The 12,852-nt window shown below is 43.2% G+C and overlaps 1 protein-coding gene across 3 annotated transcripts in view; it reads right to left on the bottom strand.

Annotated features, from left to right (window-relative positions):
• SACS (sacsin molecular chaperone) overlaps positions 1–12,852 on the bottom strand; it is an 83,054-nt gene that overhangs the window by 48,087 nt on the left and 22,115 nt on the right. The gene's annotated exons all lie outside the window — the stretch shown is intronic.

Consider the following 12,852-nt stretch of genomic DNA (forward strand, 5'->3'; position numbering starts at 1 on the left):
TGTATGTGGCTGAACGTCAGTCCTTTCCTCTGGCTTATTTCTCATAGGTATGAATGAGAGACACATTGCCAAAAAAAAGAAAAAGGCAACATCTATTAAGGTAATTCAAAGGCAACGTCAAGAACAGGTAAACTTGCGTGCTGCTTGTTTAAATACCCTGAATATAATTAAATTTTAGTGTTGACCCAAAAAATGGTATTAATTGCTGTTTTTCAATTACCACTTCTCCCCCTCTCCACAAAGAAATATTACTCAGAACTCATTATCAGTAATAAATATACAGAATAGCGTCACAGCTGTTCCATCCCTTCCTTCTAACCATATTTAAAAGGGAAAGCGCTGTTAAGTCATGCAAGTCTTTCCCTACTTGGAACAAGTAAGCACATTCAATCAATTGGAGGACAATATGCTAATTCAATATAAAGATAGCCAGAAAACCCTCCTATACGAATATTTATGTCTTCAATCAGAAAAGACTGTACAAGCAAATGCATTAGAATATCAACGAGTGGAAAGAATGAGCTCTCGCCCCTCTCCTATAGTGTCACAGCACACCTACCTCAGCACAAACCCTTCCCTAAGTCCACTGAGGACCCCCAGGTCTACCTGCTTTCCTTATGCTCTCTCTTAGGGAGCCAGGCAAACAGGATGCGGTGACAAAGCAAGGTAAGCGCAGAGCTGAAGACGCGAGACAAAGAAATGACCTAAGGGAAAGGACTTCACAAGAAGTGAAGCAGTTTGGCTGGGGAAGGAGGCTGATCGTAAGAAGCTTTGAACATCTGGAGTTCCGAGTATACTCAGGATATACTTTAAAGGGTTAGCAGGCATGGGAAATACAAATGTGGGACTCAGGAGAGATGTCTGAGCTAAGGATATAGATTTAGGAATCATTTGTTTAATCATTCAGATGATCTTTATTAAACCTCTTCTACATCCTAGATGGACAGATTTCTAAATGATAGGAATACAGTGATAATAAAACAAAGTCCCTATCTCATGCTTACATTCCAGGGAAGGAAGACAACAATAAACAAATAGACAAATAATATATAAAATCATCCTATCATGTCAGCCAGGCAGGGATAAGTACTATTTAAAGGTTGAGGGTGGGGGGGGAGCTGGAGCAGAGCAAGATAAGAGAGTAAAGGAACTAGGGTGGTACAGAACTCCTTTCTAAGAAGTGACCTTGGAGCAGAGGCCCAAATGAACACAGGAAGGTAAAGTTATCCAGAAAGAGCTCATGTGAGAAGAAAGGGGGCAGAGCAACTGGTGTCGTTCATCTTCCATCATCTTTAACCTGGATTTGGGATCATCGCCTCCTACTTGTTCTCTCGCCTCTAGTTCTTTCCTCTCAAGTCCATTCCCCAACTCACCACAAAAGCAGATGTGGAATTGGGATCTATCGTGTTTAATGATGGCTTCCCAAGGCCTGGAAGAGATCCTAACACAGAACAGGTGCTCAATAAATATGAGGAAAGGAAGTAGGGATGGAACGACGGAGGGATAGAAAGATGGGAGGGAGGGAAGCAGGGAGGGAGAGAAGGGGGAGGGGCAGAGGGAGGAAGAGAAGGAGAAAACAAGGAATGAATAAAAATCTGGAAAATACAGAAAAGTAGAAAGAAGTTCAAACACTGTTCATAATTCTAACACCCCAATACAAACAATATTTTTATACTTTGCCATTAATTTAAAGGTTTTTAATATTTTGGCAATTATACTAAGGGGTACATGGTATTTTTCAATGTTTTATCACTGTATAATTCTCATTTCTAATAACTGCCTAATTTTCCATTGAGAAGAAATATCTTAGGCTTCTTAACCCTGCTGATACATGGGTATTTTAATTTTTGAAAAGTGCACAAACTTCATTAAATATCTTTGTTCATGAACTTTCACCACTATTTACGATGAGAAGGAAATTTCAAAAATGATGTATTCTAAGAAGTGTTCAGCTGAGCCTTAACTTATTTCGTAGGAGCACATTATCAAATGCAGAACAGCAAGAAGCCAAAACTTTAGTCCTTTCTTTGAGAGTGAGTCCAAACTCAGTAAGACACGAGGAGTCATGGGCCCTTTGAGCCTATTTCAGTTGTGGAGATGGGTAAATAAAATTGTTTTATTGCACAAGCTGGAGGCAGAGGGATAGATGCAGAAAACAATGTTATTCTTCCTCATGACCCCGTTTTAATTTGCCCTGGTGCGTGTTTCTTTCCCTTTCCCTGAGTGACACATTAAGCGTGGCATGGACTCTAGCTTCCCATCACTCCCAGATCACGAAACTCTTCCAGTCCCTAAAATGGACTCATTTGAGTAATTGAAAATCCCATCCAGGATAATGGTCACAAGTCCAGTCCACACCAACGTCCCTTCTGGAAAATGTTCCCAGTTATATAAAGACAAAGGTGTAGCAAACCTTTATGCCTTTGTTTAATGAGTCAGCACAAGGCTGTTGAGCTTGAAAACAGAAAGATGAGGCTATTGTGGGCACACCATTCAGTGATGTCCTAAAGAATGAGTAAAAACTAAGCCATATAGCGAGGGGAAGGGATCTCTCAAGGGAGAGGAAACAGGACCTGCAAAATCATGGAGTCAAAAAAGAGCACTAAAGCTGAGGAACGCCCAGCAGTTCCATAGGACAGGATCAGAGGGCAGAATTCATGAAAAGCATGGGAAATATGATCCTAGAAGAGTTTGCAGGAATACAGCCATGAAGTCTCCTTGATGCCACAGACAGAGTTACCTGGAGGGAATGGGGAGCCACTTTCAGATTTTAATCAGATTAGGTGATCATGATTACATTCTACAAAGATTCTTCAGGCAGCAGGACTGAGGATGACTTAGAAGGAGATAAGACTTAAAATAGGAACAAAAGCCAAGAAAAAAATGTATCCAGGAGATTAAGTAAAAAGCTTCAAGAATGGAATGAGCAGTGCCAACTACCACATAGGTAATGTGCCCATAGGACTTAACAACTAGGAGGCCATTGTTGACTTAATTCTGTGCTCCAGAACCTGCAAGAATTTCCCAAGGGCTGTCGGATCAAGTTCAAGTTATCCTGCATGGCATACACGGCCCAGCACAATTTAGCCCCAGTCAACCTTCTCAGATTCTTCTGAGGCCATCCCACCCTCCATGATACAGTCAGAAATATTAAAGATTATGGAATACTTACTATGTGCAAGGCAGGTGCTAAAAGCCTTACATGATTTAGCTCATTTGAGCTTCGAAACAACCCGAAGAAGTATATAAAACCTCAATTTTCAGATAAGGAAAAGGAAACTGAACATCTTACTTGTAGTTCCACATCTATCAATGGGAAAGCCTGAATTTGAACCCAGGTAGTCCAATTCCAGAGCCCGAGTACCATTAAATATTAAACTACAATATTTACAACAATTCCAAAGTACCATCACTTCATATTGCCTAGCTATCCCCATGTACTCTACCTGCATTGTCCCCACTCACCTACAGTCCTCCCCCCATCACTCTCCATCTGATAATTCCCTAAGTCCTAGTCCAGGAATCACCACTTCTCCCAGCTTTCCTCAACTCTTTCAGGCTGCTTCTTTCTATATGACTTGTACACTGTGCATCCATATTGGTATTATAGCATGTATCACATTTTTATTAATTATAACCAATTTTTATTCATTCCAATGGGAGCACCACTGCATTCCTCTTTGTATCTTAAGGGCCTAGCACAGAGTAATATGCAATAAATGTTACTGATATGTCTGAGAGTTAAATGAGTGCCTGCTTATAGGTAGATATTAACTTACTCCTAACATCAGTCAACAAGGTTTTGTTTTGTTTTGGGTTTTGTTCAAAATGGTTTTGATGCAAGCAACTGATTACCTGACTAGCAGTGGCTAAAATGATAAGGGTTTGTTTTCCTCACACGTCAAGAAGTCTGGAGGAAGGCCATTCCTCAAAAATGTCAGGACCAGCATCCCAGTGATGTTTTGGGACTTTCTTTTCTTCCCATAAAATGGCTTATACAGCTCTAATATATCCATATTCAATGTAGGAGGAAGAGGAAAAGGAAGAGGATAGTTCCATCTGTTTGATCAGGAAAAGAATTTTCCCAGCAGACTTTGTTTCTCTCTCTTTGGCCAGAACTTTATCACATGGCCACCTGAGCTGCAAGGAAGGCAGGAAAAATGAATATTTAGCTTTTCAAGCCTCTGTAGTAGAAGGTCCCAGCAAGAGAGTAGGGACTTGTGAGTGACTGCTGGATCAGCCTACAACACTATCTACAATATTGCTCTAATCTACGTGGCAAAATTATTTTTAAATTGCAGAAATATGAGAAGACAATATAACTTTTGAAAGCCTGAGTAATAACATATCAAAGCACATTTTTTAAAAGGATGGGTAGAGGGGTAGGGAGTATTTTGTGCAAGTAATCTTTCTTTGCCTTGGGATGGGAATTTTGGCAGATCCTATGATTTTTCTGCTTACTCTTATCTAATGACAGTCTTGAGGTCATTTTAAATTACAAAACATAATTTCAATTCTATAATTGGAATAAGTCCAGCCAAAGTCATTAAATAAAATTTCAACCTTTGATGTTCATTCAAAGGTCAGCTTTCTCCTTGCCGCTGCCATCACCACCCCACACTAAGGCTGGAAGTCAGAAGCTGCCTGCCTTCTGGGAGGGTGGGGTGGGCAGTTTCTGCCCTCTCCCTATTCCCCTAAGTAGTAACTGAAATTTGACCTCGCACAGGCCAAAGCTGTGAAGACAAGAAAGGCAGGAGGATGGGCTGGTCCTACTTGGCTGGGTGGCTTGGAACCCTGGGGGTCTGGCACGTGATTAAGCTCGCTCTTTCTCTTGGACGGCTCTCTGGAAAGCACCTCTCTGCTAAGGTCCTCACCACCCAGGTAAATGCATTTCCATCCCAAGTGGTCACTCATGACTCCTTCCACAAGCTTGAGGAGTCCCCGTCACCTCCCACTTGTAGCTCCAGCCCCACCTCCCTTCAAGCAGACCCTATTGAAGAGGCCCCAATCCAACCCCAACCTGATGCTTTCCCACTTAGCTCAGGTGTGGTCTATGGAAAATTCTCTTTTATCCCTTACCCAACAAGCTCGGGAAGCGCAGGCCAATGCTAAGACAGCCACCTCCCCCCTGTTGCCTCGGAGTGCTTGAGCCCCATGCCTAAGTGGGTCTGGACCCCAGGATGTCTGTGAGCACATGTTTCAAGCTCTCATGTGGTTCACCAGGCTTGAAGCAAAGGAGTGAACTCCTCGAACCCTGTCCACTTGGCAACATCTCTCTCCAAAGAAATCTCTCCCAAACTTCTCTTCCCTCTCTGTACTCGGCCTCAGGGGTCTCACTCACCGAACTCGCTCTGAGGCCCTTTGCAACTGTGTATATGAGGGCAGATCTGTCCCCTAAATGCTTTGGTACACAATGTCACTGTCAAAACCGGGGTAGGAAGCACTTTATTTTAGCACTTTTCCACCTTAGATACACGTTAGCCATCAGAACAACTCAAGTTGTGTTCTCATAGAGCCCAATAGAAGAATACAAATGACATGTAAATCAACAAAAATATATGCGAGAGAGAGATAATATATTCATTAATTCAAAGTTCAGACACCACGGTATGCAGAATTATAGCCGTGAAACGGAACAACACTCAGCTCCCACGAGGCTCCCATTTTCATAATGGGGAGGCAGAAAATAAATGAATACACAGATATATAATATGCAAAGCGGAAATAAGTCCTATGACGAAACACAGTGGGCAAGGAATAAAAAATGACGTGTGTCAGGGTGCTGTATTACATGGCTGCCATCTGAGGGGAGGACCAAATCTGTTGAGTGAGGAAGCATATCGAAGGAAGCTTTGGGATGACGTTGGCAAGTGACGAAACACACCCCTGACCCAGATGTGCATTGTCAGAACATCATTTCTTCCCCATAACAAAGAAAAATAGCTACTCAGTTCATTCTCTCCTTAGCTCACCTCACTTTATTACTGTAAGTCTGCGTGAAGTGTTTGAAATTAAGATTGTTCTCACATCACAATCCTATATATTCTACCCACTACAGATTTCTACATGGAGCATCTCTTCCAAAGTCGATTAAACTACTTGACTGATTGAGGCATTCTTCAAACTGATGAATACCTTGTTTGATGTGGGTTTGTTTGTGAATTCACTCAGTGAGTGCTATGGCCTTAAGGGGAAGCACGTCATTTTTGTTAATATTCCTACAAGTCGGCTGGTGTGTGTGCGAGGTTGCGTGTGGCAGGGAGCACCCAGACCCGGGACAGCCGGGCAGAACAGAATGTCAGATGACGTCGTTAATAATGCTTTTGCCTCGGCCAGCAGAAAGCCAGGCGTCTCTGTGCTACCTCATAGAGCTTTCTTCTCTTCCTTCCCGCTGCATTACTGACCTTGCTGTGTTTGATAAACCCCCTCTGTTAGAGCTTTCTAGCACTTGGCCTTGAAAGAGCATGGGGAGTCCATTTTCCCGTCAGGCTTGTTGGTTCTCCACCAGCGTCCTCTTTATGCTTTCTTGGGCATCTGCATACCTCCCCACTCCCTCCCACTGCCCATCTGCTCTGGCAGCACCATCCTATCTCCTCCTCTCTCTCCTAGGCCTTTCTGGAAAAAACCATTCAAATACAGTACTGTTTTGACAAACGATTTTGAGTTCAATACAGGACTACATGTGAAATGAAATGATGACCCAACCTCTGAATAAAAACATGACAGAAGACTGCAGGTGGCATCAAGAGTCTTATGAAAGATGTGACTACAGAAAACAGGGGCAAAATCTATGTAAAATGGTGAGCTGAGGAAGAAAAGTCATGTACAATAGCTTCCCGTGTCACTCAGAGGAAAAGTCAGTCTTTAGGCCACAGGGCCTTAGTGTTCAAGCCCCCTATGTCCCTGGCCTCATGTCCTCCTCACTCATTGTCCCCCAAGTCCCTGCTCATCTCCCCAGGTCATTCCACCACAACCACACTTGGCACCCTTCAGATCTTGAACACCAAACCATGCTCCCTGCCCCAGGGTCTTTGCACCTGCTGGTCCCATTTGGCATGATCTACATCCGGATGGCATTTCCTACTCCCTCATCTCCTTTATGTCTGCACTCAAATATCATCTTTTTCAGAAGGACTTCCTACCATCCTATTAAAAAAGCAGCACTCCTAATGCCATCTCCAGCACTTCTCATATCCCTTAAGTAATTTAATTTAATTTAATCCCTCTCCACAGCATCAATCACTATCTAATACGTATTCAATCGTTGCTTCGTACAACATCTGTCTCAGCCCACTCTGTTGTTCACTCCATGAGCGTGTAATTCTGTTGTCTGTTTAATTCACTGCCCTCTTCCCCGCACAGGACTGGGCCTGGCATGCCACAGGTACTCAGTAAATACTGTTGAATACATGAATGGGTGAATGCTCGCTCTGCCTGCATGCTGGACTCGCAGGCTATGCCCTGCGTATCTGTGCTTCCAAAGTCCTCCCCGCTTGCGGCCGTCTTGGTTTCCTTGGCCTCTGACCCCAGGACTCCAGCACTGCCAGGCTCACTGCAGCCACAGCTGTGGTGTGGCTCTGACTGTGCCCCACTACACATTGGCTGTGCCCAAGCTTTAGCCCTCCGGGCAGCAGTTCTCTGGCTTGCTCCAGCAGCCTGTGTCCTGGCATCCCACACTCAGTCTGCCAGTGCCAGCTGACCCTCACCCACAGGTCATGTAGCAGGACCGGTGCTGCCACTTTGGCTTCCTCCCCAGGACAAGTAACCACTAGCAGAGTGGAAGAATGAGGTCACAGGCACATTTTACTTCCATAGTGAAGATTCTTAAAATCCGAGTGAGAACTCACACTGAGACCCTCAGAGAATTTGTGCCTGGGGTTTAAGATTAAGAACCGACATTCTGATGACTCTCTCTGAGAGATGCACTGGAGAGATGCAACTCCGTGCTGGAGATTTCAGCTTTGTTGCACCAGAAACCTCCAGCTTTTGCATCCTGACTGCTTGTTCCCTCCCAGATCCTCCCAGGTGGCCTCAGCGTTCCTTCCCATCTCAGACTCGTCCTTCTCCTGCCCCCATCCTGTCTTGCCTGAGGTAGGAAGTTCTGAAGCTCCTGAGGCACGTTAGCAGTGCCTTGCAGGGGTTGTAGTACTAAACCGAGATCTATGTGCCCCTACACAGCAACGAGTCCCGTCACCGGGCCAAAGGCCATGTGACCCTGCGCCATCTCGCGCGCCTCCTGCAGGCGCCATTCCGCTACCACATCCCCCCATCTCGTGGGGAAAAAACTGTCCAAACCCAATGTAGAGTTTTAGGGAGCAGTGATTCCTGCTACCGCATAGATGAACCTTGAAAACAGCATGCTAATTGAAATAGGCCAGGCACTAACAACCACCTATTATATGCTTCCACTTGTATGAAATGTCCAGAGTAGGCAAATCCATTGAGACAGAAAGTAGATTACTGGTTGCCAGGGGCTGGGGAGAAGGGGGAATGAGGAGTGAATGCTAATGGGTTTCTTCTAGGAATGATGAAAATGTTCTGGAATTGTGACGATGGTGGCACATCCTGGTGAATATCCTAAACATCACTGAATTGGACCCTTCTAAATGGTGAATTTCATGGATGTGAATTATATCTAAAATAATAATAATAACAACATCATAGTTGTTGTGAATGCAAAGACTTTCCCTCAACCACTATGTGTAGAATCCTTCTGGGCACAAAAATTTTTCAATGCAGCTACTTTGACTTTTCTGGCAAACCCAGTGGTTTATTTATTTAACTGTCTTCTTAAGATGTTCTCAGTCTTTTTCCAGAATGGAGGCTGACATCTTTGTTCCCAAATACATACATAAACAAGATAAAATGCAAACTTCTTCTCAGAACAGTCAAGTACTACTTTTCCCTCTCATCTCTCGCTACCCCCCAATTCACTTTCCCTACCTCCCACCTCCCCTTCCACACTATGCTCCAGCCTCATCAAATTAACTCTCCGAGCCCTCTCAAGGGGTCTTTGCATGGATTCTCCAGCCTTCCTCAGTGTCCACTCCTTCAGATTCAACCTTCATCAGGGAAGCGGGAAGCTTCACATGGGCTGTGAGCCTCATCTCTACCTCCTGGATCCCTTATCCCATCTGTGTCTCCTCCCTAAGTTCGCTGAGGGCTGGGCATGGGAGATCCGAGCTCTGCCTTCAAACCCTAGGCAGAGTAATCCCTTTAAGGGAAGACTAGCTCTTCAACCAGAAACACTGGTGGCCCAGGCAGAATTTACCCCACAGGCCACATTCAATAACCAATAAGCCAGACAAATGACAAAACTTCCCTTCTCTTTGTGCTAATGTAGACACAATTGCTCAACCTTTATTTTTAGTTACATTAAACATGCTCTAGGAAACGACATCATGTTTCAGAATTAACATTCCTGCCTTTTCTACTTCCAAAGAGGGCATTATGAGTTCCCTAAAGTACTGTAAAAGTTTTCAGAAAATAGGATTGTACAGACCTGACATGATGCTTTCGAACTTATAGTTATTTTTAATGAGAGCAAGTTGTTTGGTTGCCAAAAATCCTAGAGTATTCAAAGACAGCTTTGCCAAAGCAAAATTAACCAGTAAGGGCTTAAGTGTAGTCATGCTTACTTGCATCAATTGAGTAATCCAAATGGATTTTGCAGTGGAAAGGGAAAAAATGACTCAGGCCCTCGGACATTGTGAAGGTGACACATCTCAAGCTGTATCAGCCATTTCGGGGAATAATAAAACCACATGTGGTTTCTGAATTCCTCTTCCATTTGTGATGAACTTTCATTAAACATTCTCTCTTGAAATACTTTATAGAAAATATGGAGATAGAGTGAGCTGGCTATAGCAGCATGTACATTAAAATAAATTTACTGCATGCTAATAATTAGAATGTTTGAATAAACGCTCAGTAACAGACAGCTGCAGCCATGCCCCATCCCTTCCCTTCTCCTGGCTTCCGCATCCCAGAGGCACCCACTCTCACCTCCTAGACACAATAGTAGGAAACTTATGATATAATCTATAAAACATTCCATCATAAAACTGATTAAATTGAGCATAAAAAAGGAAATACTATGAGCAACAAATACCATAATACACTGTAATATACTTCCTTTTTTCTGTTTCTTCCAGCTATTGTTATTCTTCCAGTCAGTTAATTTCCCTTCTTTCTTTTCCTGAGTTGCTGTCCTTCACTTCCTGTCCTCCATCCTCTGCCCTTTGAGTGGTAGTCAATTGAGGGTATGATCCCCGCCCCCCAGCTCTTACATCTGCCAGAGGGAGGATTGTCACTGCTCAGAGCTTACTCTCTCACCTGTAGAACTAGACTAATAACACCTTCCTCCCAGGGTTATTGTCAGGTGACATGGGGCTGTCACTGACCTGGAAGATGCTCCTTTATTCATAGAGCAAAAATGTGTAGCACCCACTAGCGCTGGGCACTGGTATCATGATAAAGGAGGCGCATCACCTCATGGGAACAGCAACCAGGCAGGAATTCAAGATGGCAGCCTCCATACTCTTCTTCTCGCCCTCAGCCTCTTCCTTCACCCTTCTCTCTTGCTTTGACATCTGAATAGTAAAGGGCAATGCCAGAAAAAAATGTGAAGAAGGCAAAGCATCTTGGGTACTCTTAAACCTCATCTCCACTTCACCCCCTCAGGATGTGCCCTACCCTTCTCTCCACCACTTCCTCAGCTCTGTTGAGTTCAGTACATATCAACTGTGCACATTCTATCTGCAGGCACTCTGCCAGGTGCTCAGAAATCACAAATAATGGTAATATTAACAAGCCCTCTGCCCGTAAGGAGCTCGAGAACAGAACGATACACAAACATAGTAAACATGATTTTATCATAAAAGAGAAAGTGCTAAAATAAAGGAAACCTACTTGAGTCATCAGTTGCTACCAATGCCAGGATACTGTCTCCCATTAACAGTGCTCTCCAGGACCAGCACAATGGCTTCATGTCCCAGTCAGGAAAGAGACTGTACTTTTGACTGATTTTATATCTGGAGTGAAATCTGTTTTTCTCTTTTCTTCCCTCGTGATCTTTATTCCCAAGCATACACAGGGTTCGGCATCCAGCCAGATCTAGCACGTTGTGGTTGGTTCTACTACCCATGTAGGCCACACTTCAGTTCCTCCTCATCCTTCCTGCTCACGAGGAAGGTCTCATTCCAAATTGGCCCTGGTATTCCCTTCTTGTGCATTTTCATGTGTCTGTGTGTGTTTACAAATAGAATTTATCTTTCTTTCTACCTCTTTAGACCTTCCTTAGAAAGGACAATGAAGACAGGGTGGCTGTCACAGCACATACCACTCTCAGCGGCCATCGCGCCCTCCTTTGATCACTGCTTGCTTCTTCACGAAGGAAGGCCACAGCTAATACCGCTCTCCCAAGTATATTTGTATTTTAATTTCTACTGCTGTGTGGGGAATGGGGTTCATATTTTGGGAAGTTTAGTCACCCAACTGCCTCTGAAATCATATCACAAAGACAGTTGTTCATTTTAAGCAGCAATTGGGATGGTGAGAAACTCAAAACCATGCCTAATAATAACACCTGCCGTTAATTAAGCCTTACCAGGCACCAAACACTTCTTATTTAATCTTCACTAAAATCCTATGAGGCATTTCTATTCCTATTTTATAGATGATGAAGGAGAGATTGAGAAAGGTTCCAACTGCCCAAGACCACATACAGGGCCAAAATCTAACCTCACTTGGAATGAACCCAAAACTTGGGTTTTTAATCACCGCCCATATCCCCATATGCAGTTGTTATTGATGGAACTAGAGATGTTTATCCTGGGGAAAAAATGACGCCAGGGGACACATTATACTAATCAAATAGAGGAATGCTTTTCATGTATGAAAATTCTGTGTCTCTAGAGACAGATAAATTTGGAGTTCACTATAAAGATATATTCCAACAGTTAAAATAATGCTCATTTGTATTATTTATCACCAACTACAGGTCAAATCCTTCACATCCACTATCATATTTAATTCCCGGATAAACCTACAAAGGAGACATTATCATCCACAATTAAGCCAGGATTCAGGACCCAGAGACGATAAAGAATTTCTCGAAGTTTTCCTTACAAATACAAGTGTCCAGATTGGAACCCAGGTCTCTACTCGATTTCCCTTATTCTTGTTGCTCTCCGATATTGAAGTAAAGAGGAAATACTTTGCTTGAGATTCTAAAAATCATGCACAGTCAGCATGCCTTAGGGACAACAGTGTCCTGAGTTGTCTCCTAAGGGCTAATCACAATCTTGTATTTTCAAGCATGTGGCAACTGCATAGTCTGGCTAGATGTAGGCAGCACAAAAGCCCTCACACACACGCTGGAAAACACTTCTAAATCAAGGTGGTAAATAGACAGTATGAATTACCGAATAGAGATATAGACAGTCAGCCAAAAAGGGGGAGATTTTACGATTAACTACTTCTATTTTATAACCAACTGAGTTACTTGTTTAAAACTACACTCCCCTTTATTCAGATTTGACATGGTGTCTCAGATTGAATCCCTAGGCCACAATTTGATCAAACTAACATCCTCTGGTCAGAAGCATTTGAGAATCATTTATTTTTATCTTATTTTATTTTTAACATTTCTTGCTTATATTCATTCAAGATATTTCACAATAAAAAACATGTTCCTATGCAGCCCATTTCTAAGCATCTGGACTTGGAGTAATATTGTCACTGAGCAGTTTAATGGGCGATCTTTGTTTCACCTCTGTGCAGAGCCAGTCCCACGATAACTCAACTATGAATTGTAGAAACCACGTCCACAAAATTACGGATCTGTGAGGT

This window comes from Equus przewalskii, chromosome 16, assembly GCF_037783145.1.
Source record: "Equus przewalskii isolate Varuska chromosome 16, EquPr2, whole genome shotgun sequence".
NCBI lineage: Eukaryota > Metazoa > Chordata > Mammalia > Perissodactyla > Equidae > Equus > Equus przewalskii.